The following is a 14920-nucleotide window of genomic DNA, read 5'->3' as shown; positions in this document are numbered from 1 at the left end:
AGATGACGCGGGAGCTTTCCTGTTTGACACAGGATTAATAATAACAATACGGAGATTTATTCGCTTGCGTAAAGCTCGAGGTCTCTCTTGCCTCCTCTCCCTCATGCTCTCCTCAGTGGTTTTAATATTTGACTAATTCCTGCACGCCACCGCAGAAGCATGATAGGAGGAATGAGCGTGAGTGCGGTGTTGTAACCTTTTTTGAAGTCATTTTTGCCTCGAGGCCCTTTGATGTTGGGGTGTAAAATGGTCTTCGTTTGAAATGCACAGAAAAACCCGTCAAACATATGGAATAAACGCCTCTCCGAGCAAATGAAACCTCATTGAGATGCATCCTTGTGGACTAATAAAACAGCACTCGGTGAGGCAGCGCCGGCTTTCTTGAAGCTTTTAAGAGCAGGCCACCATCTCTCTCTTTTGCCTGTGCACAACTTAATCGAGTTTGTCGAAGAAAACAACAGATGAAAGCTCGTCTGAGGCTTTTCCTCTCTGTGTGTGTGCGCGGCCCTGCCTCTCTTTTCGCCTGGATGTGTGTGAGCGTGCATCCGTATCAATCCATCCAATCTCTGAGCCGACCAGCCTCTTGAGAAGTGCTGTGGTAGCTCAATTAGTAAAGCAGCCAGCAAATTACGGAGCTTTTTTCCTTCCCCCCTCGCTTCCATTTGTTTTGTTTTTCCTCCTTATACTCGCACTCTTCTCATAACGGCGTAAGCCAAAACTCGGAGTTAAATAAGAGAAAATCACACATGCACAAACACCGTCTTTCATATCCGCGGATACGAACAGACACACAGGCGCAGAGCATACAGAGTACAATGTCACCTTTTGGCCTCAGCCATCCACACCACGATTTTCTGTGTCTCCTCAGACGCGATGACCTGTGAAGGTGAAAGCCAGAGGAGCCAATTAGAGCGCACAAAACCATCCAGGGCCCCTTTCTTTCATCCATATATCCAGCTCTCTCACTCAACACCTTCCTGCTACTGAAAAACCAGCCCAGTCCTCAGAATAAACTATTGGCAGTGTACGTTCCTGCAAACCACGAATATGCTGAATTTGTACGCTTCATATGTGTCGTTCCAACAGTAAGTGTCAAAGTGACGTAGTTCATGGGCTCCATCGGGAGGTGGTGGCATGAAAGCTAGAGGAGGTGACTGCCAAGCAAGCAGCAGACCATTGTTCGAGCCATGTTTGTCAATGCAAAACCGGATATTTTAGGTCAAAGCATGACCTTTTCATAACCCTAACCAAGTGGTTTTTGCGTCTAAGCTAACCAGACCTTAACCACAGTGTTGTCAAACCTAAAACTGAAACATAAAGACATGCTGAGTTGTGAAAAACATTCAGAGGAACCTCTGCAGTAGCATGTTTCATTGAATGTCTAAATATTATAGGCATGATTTCTTTCACTTTTGGCCTATTAGTTCGTGGGTTGTGACTGGCTACAGTCAAGTCAACTTCACAACCTTTTGATCCAGTAACACCTGATGCTTTGAGTGGAGTCAGTGGTGACCAATCATTTCAATGGAGGCAATTCAGGTGTTATTCTTCTCAAGTGCTTGCTCGGGGAGCTCAGGTGGAACTGCTGACACCTGGTCCACGGTTATTGTGCAATCCCGCTCTGTTGTACAAAACCATTGACAGATCTTTGCAGTTACCTTTCAGGTTGTTGAAGGTGATTCAGACATTTTTACTTCTTCTGCAACTCCCGGCAAACCAGCAGTTTGAGGTCAACTCAGTGACTTCAGTGCACCCTCGTAGGTGTGCAGCCTGTGGACACATACAGAAATTTATGCTGACTTGGTCAAGCAAAAACAACTTAAAGCATTTTGACGGTTTGAGAAAGACGCTTTCTTGCTAAGAGTTACATGAGCAGATCAAAAGCACTCATGGATATACAGTAAATATGAAGCTACAGCGAGCAGCTGGTTAGCTTAGCTTAGCACGAAGACTGGAAAGAGGAAAACAGCTAACACAGTACTGATTATACAGATTCAACAAACAATGTGAAATGTGTTAAAAACTGAGCTTTACAGGAGAAATATATATATATGTATATTTTTTGTTTTGGACAGAGCCAGGCTAGCTGTTTCCAGTCTTTATGCTAAGCTAAGCTAAGCTAAGCTAAGCTAAGCGTCTCCTGGTTCTTGCGTCATGTTTAACAGAAAACATTGACAGCGGTGTTGATCTTCTCAGCTAACTAACAAAAAAGCAGACAAACATATTTCCCAAAGTGATTTAACTTTTGCTTTAAGCTACTTTGACACACGCTAGCAGTGGTTGTCATCAGAAAAAATCACATTTTAAGAGAGGAAGCTCTTAAATTAGGCCTTTGAAAATACATTTGGATTTGAATTATGACCAGCACAAATCATTTTCTTAACGGGCAGGTGTTGAAAAGTATTTTGTTTTTTTTCATGGCAAATGAAAAGCAACATTTCTATTCAGCTTCTTCTTTTTTTTTTGTCTCAACAGTCGTGAAGACAGAGAATACATAAACAGAGAATTACATATTCATTTAGGCCAGGAGGTAAATAAATCCCCTTTGCCCTTGGATTTTTTTGTTTGTCTGTTTAATGAGTGCATGAATTCTACCTACTCAAAACAAAACCTTATGGAAGAGCGGAGACAACCGACAGCCTGTTTTCCTCCCAGAGAACAATAAAGGACACGATAACAAACTGAAAGGTTGTGGTAATTGCAAGAGTATGGAGAGGTCACGACAGATCTTAAGAGAAATTTTAATTCTGGCTCAGTTAAGTGATCATGTGTGCATCGACATAGCAGCTGTGGGGAAATAAAGTGTCTGTGCAACAATGAAACTCCATCTTTGAGTGACATAAACTAATTTTTCTGTTTTACAGTGCTTCTTGTCATCCTTGCATTTTTCTCTTTATGACATAACCTTGTCCTTTAGCACAGCACAAGAACACGTTTTTGAAGCAGTTTACTCTCTTCTGAGATTCTTTTTTAAAATTTCCACATTTAGTTTTTAGTCACATCTGAAGACGTAAAGCTCATTCTGTAACCACTTTGGCTGCTTTTTATGGAACGTACTGGACCACTATTTTGTGCGCGGGGAAAAGAAAATGCTCTTTTTCAAAGTCTGAAGAACATTTTTCAAATCTTTCACGGATGCTTTTTCACAAAGATCCTTTAAATTAACATTATCAGTGTGTTTCGCTTGTATCCAGTGTTTTTCTTCTTAATTTTAATCGTCACATTGATTGAAAGATATCGTGTATTGAAATTGGATTAAAAAATGTAAAAAATTAAGTGACTAAAACAAGAGGCAGCAGGAGAGGAAACGCAGCTTGGCATGGGTGTGATGGTGGTGCTGGAGCTGTCTTCTTTGCTCTGGGTCAGCCCATCTCTTGCATGTGCACAGTTTTATGCCTGATAACGCGAGCCTACGGGCAGCTGTAAGCTGTGTGTCTGTGTGTGTGAAGCTGAGATGTGGGGCGCATGATTTCCCAATGTGATTTTTCAGCTGATTTGTCCGGCTCCTGGCACTCCCACATTTGCTCTCAGAGTCTGATAAAACAAACATCGACCCCTCGCTCACCCCGCTGCACTCGGTCCGGCAATCAGCGCAGGCATAAAAGAGCAGCAGCGGTCGCAAATGAGAGAACCACTTGGCATCTTCATGAGGTATCAGGTCAATCAAGCCCACTGTAGGCAAGGCGTGGGGGGACCCTGAGGCTAAATGCTGCGCTATGGGGCTTAATAAGTGCCTGCTGGCCTCAGGGGCAGCTTTGTAAATGAAAGAGGATATTGGGGAGATTGTTTAGTATTATCATTGTTCATCGTTGTCCCTCTGTTGGCTGTAACACTATGGCGCTTTGTTATTGCACTCCCCGTGAGGAAGACTAGCAGCTGCCACTGATAAAGATATATGAGCTGATTGGGGAGATTGGAGAGAAAGAAAAAGTCTGGTTGGTCATGGAAGTGGATGGGACAAGGATGGATATGTGACAGAATAGGGGAATTAGGAGAGAGGAGAGAAATGAATGAGAGGGTGGATGGGTGACAGTGAGTTTGTGCTGCTATCACCCATCTCTATGCTGTGTAGTACCAATCAATTAGTTGTGGCTGTTGTTTCCTGGAGAGGCAGCACTTAATTTAGGCCTGAAGATGGGATAAACAAACTGGTGTGCGGGGGGGGAAACAATGTGCCGGCTCTCCCTGGACACCCTGGAGGCTGCAGCAGCAAGAGAGTAGAGGATGAGGATTAAACTGCACCTCATCTGAGGCAGCACCACCCACTTTCTCATCAGTGAGCTGATGCAGCTACAAAGCCCTGCAGCCTCATTCCTCAAAAGATGGAATCTCGTGGCAACCGCCATCATGATGGACAGAGCTTTTCGTTTCATCGAGACCAGTACAGTAAGCTGTCACGAAGTAATCATCAGAACAAAGGCCTCGGTACTTCTTGGGTAGGTGGAGGAAAACATTGTTCATTTTTGGTTTCCCGCGCCACATGAATCCCGGCTTGTTTGACCCATCCATCCACCCCACTATCCTCCGTTTACAGACTTTCTCGCCCATTAAATTACGTCACCAGGCCGTGTTTGTGTGGGTTGCAGAGAATGAGTTTCCCTGCAGGGATCAATAAAGGATGATTTAAAAGCTGTACGAGGGACAAAGAGAGAGACAGTGTGTTCTGTGATAAAGGTCATGAATCAGACCCAGATTCATTGTGATTCAAGCACATGATTTACATGAAATGCACCCCATTTAAGTAAATAATCAAATTTTTCTATCAGGATTCAGGTTTTCCCACAACAGCTGGCCCTCGCTGGCACTGCTGCCTAAACAGCTGATAAGATTTAATAAACTTTTGAACTGGAAACACCCTTTGGGGTGCTTCATCTTACACATCATGTTAATTAGAGGAACTGCATGTAAAGTGAGTGGGATAGATTACTCCGTGTTAAACCGGCCCCAGTCTATATTTTTCCATCAAAAGTGATTCAAATTACTGTGTGTTATGTGAAAGATGTGGCTAATAGTGACAAATCAAGAGAGAATTATCCCAGAATCTGCATTTCTCCCCAATTAGAAGTAGCATTTTAGCGCTCCAGCCTTCATGCTAAACTAAGCTAAACATGCCTCCTTTGTACCTTTGTAACGCAGACATGAGACTGATTCGTATTTTCTTATCTCACTCTTAAAGACAGTGACTAAGCACATTTCCCCAGATGTTGAACTTCTCCTTTAAGAGCTACGACATGAACGTCAGCTCCATTTCTGAAAACATCATTAAGTAAAGTCACAAGATTCACAGGACATGAATCACGCAGGACCTTTTAAGACGCCCGCGTCAGTTTGTGACGATGTTTCGGCTCAAGCTGCAGGAGAATGACATCATGACGGCGTGCCAGAAAAGCTCTCCACAGTCAGTGACATCATCGTGTCCCTGAGTGATGTCACCGGAGCGAGGGCACACGGTCATCCTTTGCTGAGCTTTAAATAGTCCACTTTCTTCCTTATCTCCACTCCCCCCTCCTTCCTTACTCACCCACATCCTGTCATTCCCTCCTCTGCTCATTTGTCCCCTTTGCCTTCTATCCTCCACATTTTCCCTCCACCCACTGGACAATACAGCAGCAGCTTATCTCCTCTTCTCTCTTTCTCCCCCCTTATTTGTCTCTCGCTCTCCCTTTTCCTCCCTCCAACCTCGCTCTCTTTCTCTCAAGTCTTTTAGCGGGGTGGGGGGAGTTGTAAAGTGGGGGGTTGAGCGTGGACACATCCCGGGCTCTTTGCTAGATTAATTTGCGGGGGCTCTGGCTTGCGCTGCACTGCTTACTGTATGCAGTGAAAGTCACTCAGGGATTAACGGCAGGCAGGAAGGCCCCCACCTACTTGCTGCCTCGGCAGAAAAAGACCCCCCCCTTCCACTCCTCCTCGGTCTCCCTCCCAAACCTAACCTCCATCTCTCTTTCCTCTCTCACTCAAAGCCACTTTCTCTAGCTCTCATACCTCCTTCTCTATTCCAACCCTCTTTCTTTCTTTCTTTCCATCCCATCAACCCCCTCTCTAGTTAATTACTGTAATGGGCTGGCCGTCCTTGGGGGTAGTTGGAGGGCAGGGGGTGGGACCAAAGGAGATGCTGTATGGTTCAGCTCTGTCATGCTTCTCGCCTCCAGCAATGACACACACACACGAATGCACACTGCACAAATGCACGGTCATATGTACTGTAGGCGATAACATACAGTACACACACGTTGTCATTCATACAGTTGCATCAACTGGACATGGAAAGCCACAAATCAGACGGGACATCTGTTGTTAAATGGAGGACAGTTTTCCCATCATGTTTTTTATTTATTTATTTATTTTTGCTCTGCATTGAAGTTGTAATCCTCAAACTTGAAATAATGCCCCCTTTATTGGCCACTTAATGGGGCAGGAACAACAGAACAACATTGACATATCATTCTTTTCGGCTAACATGACGAACTTTATCACAAACAGTTGCTTATTTACACACACAGGAGTTACAGAGCAGCATTAAGATTCATTTGGTATCTTGTTTGTGTCCACATGCCAAGTTAAAGTCCAGTATTTACACTCTTTTAGCTCCGATTTTGGTCTCTACCAACTCCTGAGAGAAGTATCGCACTTTAAATGCTGAAAGCTCCACTGTGTTAAGCAGCTCGTCTCTAACTCTCCACCTCCCATTTAGTGCTGAGCAGATGGCGTACACTACTATGAGAGCATTGAGACTGAACCAAAACAGGCGAGTTATTGACCTTAACTGCAGCTAAACCATTAGCTAAAATCCGTTATGAAATTTTGGTAAAGCTGAGTCACAGCTGCTTAAAATTTTAGCCCTGAAAACACTCATTGAGCAGCTGCTTTATCTGAGGAATAACAGCCAAACAAACTCATTTTGCTCCAATAAAGACGTCAGTAAATGCAGCCACAGTGTGACTGTGATGGGAAATACATAGCATTTCCTGTGATCCCTTCACAACAAAAGCCACCCTGTGTTTCACCACCTGAATGCTTTTAATGTGAATTAGCAGCACCAGGAAATGTTGGATTAGAGTCAGCAGTGACTTAATACAGCTCTGATGTAGCATTAGGAGAGTGAACAGCTAAGACTGATATTAATGAGATTACATGCGTGCCTCATTTCCTGTGAATCCCTCGCAGATGGGAAGGCAATTTGAATCCAGGGCGAGTATGGCGGACTCTGCCACTAACAATGAAAACTGCTATGGAGAGAGATAATTACTGCATGTAAATACAAGGAATGCATCACATTACATTACTGAACAAATGCTGCCCATAAATAGCATCATTATTCAGCTTGATTTCAGATGAAATATTCCACATAACCGAGCTGTGTAAGAGCAAAACACAAAGTGGGAGAGGACAGAAATGTGGAAAAAGTACGAGGAATTGAGAGTGGATGGTTAGAGAGAGTAATGGATGGCAGGATGGAGAGTGATGTGTTGAGATAGATGCAGCAATATACCCACAGAGTCCATGCGCAGGGAATGTGGGGTTTTGTGTGGGAACTTATTGGCCCAGTTTAAGGATCAGTCAGCTGAAACAGTTTGGCTGAAGCTGACAGCTGTTTGAGAAATGCCAAATGGTGCTGGCAGAACGCAGGCACACACACATATACACATCCAGAAACACACATTTGCTTTCTATCCGTCCCTCGTGCACCCATACAATCCCCGAAATACCTCCTATCACACTTAGATATGGATAAATATAGACACACGTATGTAAATACAGTCTGTGTGATTACATATGCAGTGTTTGCAAGTGGGCTGTTCTGTGCACATGAGCAAACATGCTAATCACACACACACATACACAGCCCTACACGTCCTGTTGACACACACACACACAGGATAGTAACCGCTGCCAATTGCAGATGAGGCAGCATATGTCTGTGCTTATAGGAGACACTAAGCAGACATGACTTTTCTCAATCAAACCAGTTAACTTGATCATCCGTCTGGCTGACTTCAGGAAGAAATCCCTTTAACTCTGTCACTGTCTGGACTATTTACGGCTTCACAGCTGTACGACAGAATCCGCACATTCAGTGTTTTTCAGTTAATCACCATCAATTCTGTCGCGGCTTTAGTGTATTCTGTTTGCATGTTGCTCGAGCGCACAGGAGGGAAATGATGGGAGACTGTTTTTGGAACGGCTCCATTTACAACTGAGAGAGACTTGGACTGTAAAAGGGTATTTAACTGAGAGTTTCTGGGGTTACTGAGTACACTGTCGAGCCATAATGGGGACGTTTCTGAAGGGCGCTGGGTTCATTTTCCTGGAAAATCTCAGCAATTTTATCTGTTCAGAACTATTAGCGATACAAGGCTGTGGAGCTCAAGAAATATTCTGTGAACTTCCATTAAAGTGACTCCACTGTTGCAGCTTCACGGAAACATCGTCTCCTCCGGGGAAATGAAACAGTCATCGTGAATACTTTATGTTAATTCTGGTGTAAAGATGATTTTTTTTAGTTGATCAAGAATAAATTGATTGGCAAAAAAGACTTCAGTTGTATGGGTGTGTTGCTTTTCTTTTGTCTTATGTGATAGCAAATTAAAAATAGTTGTTTTTGACTGTTATATGAGCAATAATAGCAATTTGAAATCATTGCCATGGCATCAGTGCTATTGCAGGTTTAGCCATGACTTCCATCCATTATGACAACATACTCACCGACGTATGTAGTGTGTGTGTGCACAACTACAGCAAATGTGGCAGGTCAAAGCTGAGTTTAGCCAATTTAGGGACAATCTCGAAACCTATCGTTATTGTCTGACAACAATTTATCTTCTGGGAGCAACGGCCAATGTTTTGAGGCTTTCAGTGTCGTAAGCGGATATCTGGATAAGGGACATCAAGGCCGAGGCTTCCTCTTCTGTGTGACCGTCATTGTTTACAGACAGATTAGCAACTTGCGACATCTATGACCAGATTGTTTCACAAATAAGTTTCATCAAACAAAATCCTAATGAAAAGGCAAATCACCATGTTCTGAGATTATATTTTGGCCAATGCTTTCATCTCTTTTGCTTCACAAACAGACTCCAAATGGAAACTGAAAAGCTTTGCCTACAGATCTTTCGTTCTGCAGATATCTGTTTATAGAGACTGACCAAGAGGTTTGATCAAAACATGCACGGTACGATCCGACTGCTGGTGTTTATTTTCTTTAAAAACACATATATCAGGCATTTAATGGTATTAATAAATGTGGAATTGCAAGATCTTACAGGAAACAAGGGCAGAGAGAGTTGGGAATGACATGCAACAAAAGTCCTTGGTGGACATGAACCGCAGACGAGCCTCACGGTCAGCACCTTAAGTCTGAACCCTCACACCACCTCACTACTTGTGCTTCTCGCCTTTCCCGACCCTTTCTGTTCGCCTGCTCTGAGCAGTTTCTTCTGTGTCACAACTGTGAGGAAGTCATGGCCAAATCTATAAAAATAAGATCCAAGTTGTGATAAATAAGAACAGTCTTTTAATGCCTTACAAAGGAGTACTTTAATGCAAGAAGCCCATCGAGTCATCCTGAATACCAACCTGCAGCTGCAGTGAAGAAAAGCAGACGGGGTGTGAAGTGGAGATGAAACGACCATTCAGGCTTAAAATCAAGATGCTGCTGTGTGTGTTTGGTGTTGTTGCAAGATTACTCATCAACTAAATCTCAGTGATGGATCTGAATATTAATTTGGGATTTCAGGCACAGGAGTGACATCACATGATTCAGATTTGAAAATGAATGAAATCCAGCCCTCATCTGTAAACATTCACAGACAAACACACGTGGGCTTATGGTAATGTGGCATCTTAGACCTTGAAAGAACACGACATGCTTAATTTCCTTTCATGTTTACTTATGATCTTCATATATTTCTGTTTCTGTCTGTCCATGGTTGTTCTCGCATCGTTTTCACTAATTTAAAGGCCACTTTGATGCTCTTAAGAGAAGAGAAATGACAGCTTAGGGGATTTGGCAGGGAAGGGGAATGGGGATACACACACACACACACGCACACAAACTGGATGAAAAAGTGAAAAGTGCTGGATAATCAGACAGGGGGAGGGAGAGACCTTACAGCACTTCCAAATTGCAGTGGTGCCACCGCTCATTAAGATGATCATGATGTGAATATTTACTGTTACTACGGCGCTACTTGCTGCGCGGTAGCCCTCGGCTGTTAACATCTCAACTGTGGCATTTACTCTGAGAAACACGCGCACATACACACACATTCTTGCACAAACCCTCATGCACGTCGGTTTGCATGCACCATTCACGAGCACCCACAATGTAAAAGAGTACAGCGATTACCTAATACATATTACGCCCATTACAACCACCATAACCATTACAGTTAGGCCTAATTTTCATTTCTACCCAAAATACCACATTCATCCAAGTAACTCCTCATCACGGCATTTCCTGTATTAGGATTGTTTGTTTTTTGCCCTCATTTGCGAACACATTGTCGGTTTAGTGCGGTTACATCAGGAACTCAGCCTGAAAGTCACTATTGTACTTTAATAAATAGCTTCATTTGCCAAGAGTGACGGGTCAATTTGTTAGCTTAGCTACTGAATGCTAACTTAGCAAGCTTAGCACTCATAAATCTTCTCACCTATCAACTATGTCAAACTTTTCCTTTAATTTTGTATCTTTTTGAACTTTATTAACCTTGTCTTAATGTGTTTCTTGACACTGTGATTCTACGACCGCTGCTGTCTGCTCTGCGTTTTCAACATTTGCTGCCTTCAGATAGGGTTGTGTTTATCGTGTTTAGTCTGTGTGAATGGACCCCCTTTTGCGGTAGCCACGACCTCAGAAATGGATATTTTCTGAAAGCTCCAAATTCACGAGTTGTGACATATTTGCTGATGTTTTCAGAAATGGTAGAGACCGTGGAAGTTCATTATTTGAGGGTTGTATTTGTATTCATACAGAGTTTTTCTGTCTAATTTCATTATATGTCTGGAGAAAATGCTGATATTACCAAAAGTCTCATCTTTTTCATCAACGCTCATGTCGGCAGCGGCGTTCTCACAACATAACCACAACTTCAGATGTCAAAACCACAAGCTCACGAGTTCCATTTGAAGTTCCTGCTCTTTTCTCTTTGCTTCCTTTGAAGGTTTTTTCCTTATCTGAATCGTGGGTCTAAAGCTGTGAAGTGTTGTGTGTTGTTCTCCAGTAAAGCCCTCTGGGAAAAGTGTGATTCTCAGCTGTAAATTAAATTGACTTTACTTGACTTGAAAGCAGCACAGCAGAATTTATTCATGTGTCCTTGATGCTGGAAGCTGGGTGACATAAAAGTGCGTTAGCTAGTAGCTTATTTAGACACAGCTTCGTGGGCAAATCCACTCATCTTAGTTTCATTACAATAAACTGAGTGTAGTCTGACAAACGCTGGTGTGACTGAGCCCTTAGTCACTGTCATGGCTTTAAAGAAAATGACTCATGTTTTCATACTTCTGGAAATTATTCCTCTTGGTTTAAACATTTTGTCAGAAAGTTTCAAATCCCAGACACGAAGCCACGCTGAGCAGTTCTGTACAACAATAACACAACTAGTGCAGACAAAATAGTAGATCCCAGCATTTCAGGGCCATGTGTCCATGAGCCACACTTACTGTGAATATTTGCACTCTTGTTTCATCTCTCTTTGCAACTGCTGTGCTGAGTGTTGGCCAAGGGGTAAAGATCAGAGGCCAGAGAGAGGTCAGCCAACCAGACAGACGGCTGGCTTTCACTGGAGACTAGCAAGACGCTCATGTAATGTAAATGGCTATATGAAACCAATGCCCCAGGCAGAGTGAGCCCAGGATTTTAAATGGATTGCTGCATGGTGCTAAAATATTATGAGCTGCAAAACACTCTGTTGTGCCATTGAGCGGGAGACGCCAAACCCATTGATCGCGATCAAGCTGTCAATCTTTGGGAAACTGAAGGTAGATCGTAAAACATTGGGGATCAGAATCAGATCTGTGCTCACAGGTACTGCAGAGTCTAATAACCAAAGCCTCAGATGGACCTAAGTATTGCTTGTGTATTCAAACATTTGCAGCACAATGAGAATATAGCTTTTCTAAACATGGTCAAACCCATGTTGATGCTTGGATATATTGCTCTGCGGCCAGGAAGTCACATTATTGCCTCCAGTATCTGCTTACACAATACACTTAAGTGATGTAAAATGCGGGTGTGTGCATGTCTATACTGTATCTACAGCCGGCCAAAGCAATATCTGCTTTGTTTCAACAGATTAAAAAAAGTGTCTAAAATGAACATGAAAAGTAGAGATTAAGATCATACGTCAACTTTAAGGTAGGACAATATGATCCCAACGGAAATTTTACAAATCCAATCTTGTGGAAAGTTAACTGTAACGCTTTTACATCATCCACACTTCAGGGGCCTCGTGTTGAAGGAAATGAGGCCACTTGACTGCGAGGGTCATCTGCATTGCGGCGTTGAAGGAGGATGGGTGGAATTAGTAAGGGGAGAGGGCAGCTGGTTGTTAAATATAAGAGGGAGTGTGAGACCTCCAAACTGCAAAAAACATCGTCTGTCATCCGCTCAAGCTGTGAAGCTGTTGTGAAACATTCCCTCATAAAGGAAGCCAGTTTCCTCCATTTCAGTTGGCTTTTAGAAGACAAAATCACTTGTTGCAACGGACATCCTGTGCTGGAAACACGAGATTTTGTCTTTTGATATCTATTTTCTAGGGCTGTCAGTTTAACGCATTAATTAGATTAATTAATTACGCTGCAAATTAACGCGCTATAAAAATTAACGCAATTAATCATGAGTGGCAAATCAATGCCCAAGCATTTTAAATTTGGCCCTTTGAGTGACCCGTAGGCTGCAGTGGCAGGTCGCATATTACCTGCGCCACTAGTCCAAAGCAGGGTGACAACAGACATGGATGCGACACCGGAGAGCGAGGCAAGCCTACTTGGACCTTTGAACGGCAAGTTTATTTATAAAAAGAACAAAGACGGGACTATTAACAAGGACGCAGTGATTTGTACCTTGTGTAAAAAAGACTTTTCCTATCACCGTAGCAGCTCCAGCCTGAATTATCATTTAAACGTTAACATGTAGTTGCTGCTAGTGCCGCTAGTGCTACCGTGAGCTCACTCCGCCAACCCACACTTGCTGAGTTAGGAAAACGAATGAGCAAAGCCACGACAGAAAAAATGACAAACTCAATCGCAAAGTGGGTTGCTGCTGATTGCAGGCCGATTTCAATCGTGGAAGACGAGGGCCTAAAAGAGGCGTTTCAGATAGCGTCATCTGACTCTAATTTCCAGCTACCGTCGAGAACTACAGTGATGAAAAGAATTCACCAGCTGTAATGTGAATGTCAGTGAATTGTAATGTCCTAGAATTCAAATTCTTTATTTGGGGACCTTTAGCAGATATGAGATTAAAATGCGATTAATTAGATTAATTAATTACAAATCCTGTAATTAATTAGATTAATTTTTTTAATCGCCTGACAGCACTACTATTTTCATAATTTTAAATAACATTTGCTGATGTTGGATGGTGCAGGTGGATCTACAATCTGCCTTTCTTCATTGCGGCTCCAGTATCTTAGCAATCTTTGTCAGACAATGAGTTGCAAATCAAATCTTGGCTCCGTTTATATACTCAGCTGGAGCGCCCGTCCTTGGCTTTTAGCGATGTAAACAAATGTGAAGCTTTTTAAGCAGGCGACTCACGAAATGTAGGAATTTCTGCCCACCGTTCAATAAATGCCACATTTCAGTAAAGGCAGTCTGACGGTTATAGCAAATGAGGTATTGAGGTTTTGCACCCAGATTCAACCAAAGTGTGTGGAGCTGCAGGGTTTGTCACAGGGTGAGCAAGAAAGGCGATATGATACAATATAAGGAAATCTAAGATGCACTGTATAGTTTAGGTGGAGGTGTTATGTGTTCCTGTGGGTGCTCTTTATGTGTGAAATATCACTGTCATGGGAGGCCGAGCAGCGAACTCCTTTTGACCTTCTAACCCTGAAAAGCTCCTCCCAGTCAAGCCAGAAGTGTTTGTGGGTTTTTTGTGTGTCAGCTAGTCTCCATGTCTTTCCCTGCCTTGTGATCATACACACACATACACTCCAGATGTCAGGCTGGTTTCTCACACCAGTGGACACACTTTCTCTCCCCTCACGTTTCCCCCTCTCCCGTCGTGTCACACCTTCTCGTCCACTGTGCTCCTTTCCTCATCCCTTCCCTCCTGCTTATTCGCTCTCCCATCACTCCTCTCACAACTCCTCACCCCTGCTGCCGCTCCCCCCGCTCCTCGCTCCCTCATCCCAGCCTTTTTTCACCTTTTTTTCTCCTGCTCTGTGTCGCATCTCGCACAGTCTTGGAGGATTTTCAGAGTAAACAATACCAATTTCATTCCATCAGAAAATGGTCAGCAAGGAGGTGGACGTAGCTGGAAATGCATCTGTGCGATGGTGTCTTTGTGTGCATGTACGTGGGTTTACATGCGTCAGAGGAAGAGCACAACAACACTCCAGATACCGAGCTGCACACTGCTGAAATATGTATTTTATATTTGGTGCTGCCAGCTTTGCCGGCATGTTAACAAAAACAAAGTGGACAGCAACCCACATAGAATTTGGCTCAAACAGGTCTGCATGCTGGCCAATCACAAACCCCAAAATCCCTTGGAAAAGCACTGGCTTATCTTTAAAAACTGCATCCAACAAGCTTGGCATTGTATAAAATCCTCAACAATGTCCTTTATATTTTGTCCCAAGCTCTAATGCTCAGCCCCAGTCTGTCTGCTGCTGCATGAGTTTTGTTTGAGTTGGTTTTGATTTGGGAAAAGGATGCATCTGCTCCTGTGGTTACGTCACAAGTTTCCATTTGC

Source organism: Chaetodon trifascialis, chromosome 23 (assembly GCF_039877785.1).
Source record: "Chaetodon trifascialis isolate fChaTrf1 chromosome 23, fChaTrf1.hap1, whole genome shotgun sequence".
NCBI classification, from domain to species: Eukaryota; Metazoa; Chordata; class Actinopteri; order Chaetodontiformes; family Chaetodontidae; genus Chaetodon; species Chaetodon trifascialis.
Note: the sequence above shows the minus strand (reverse complement) of the source record.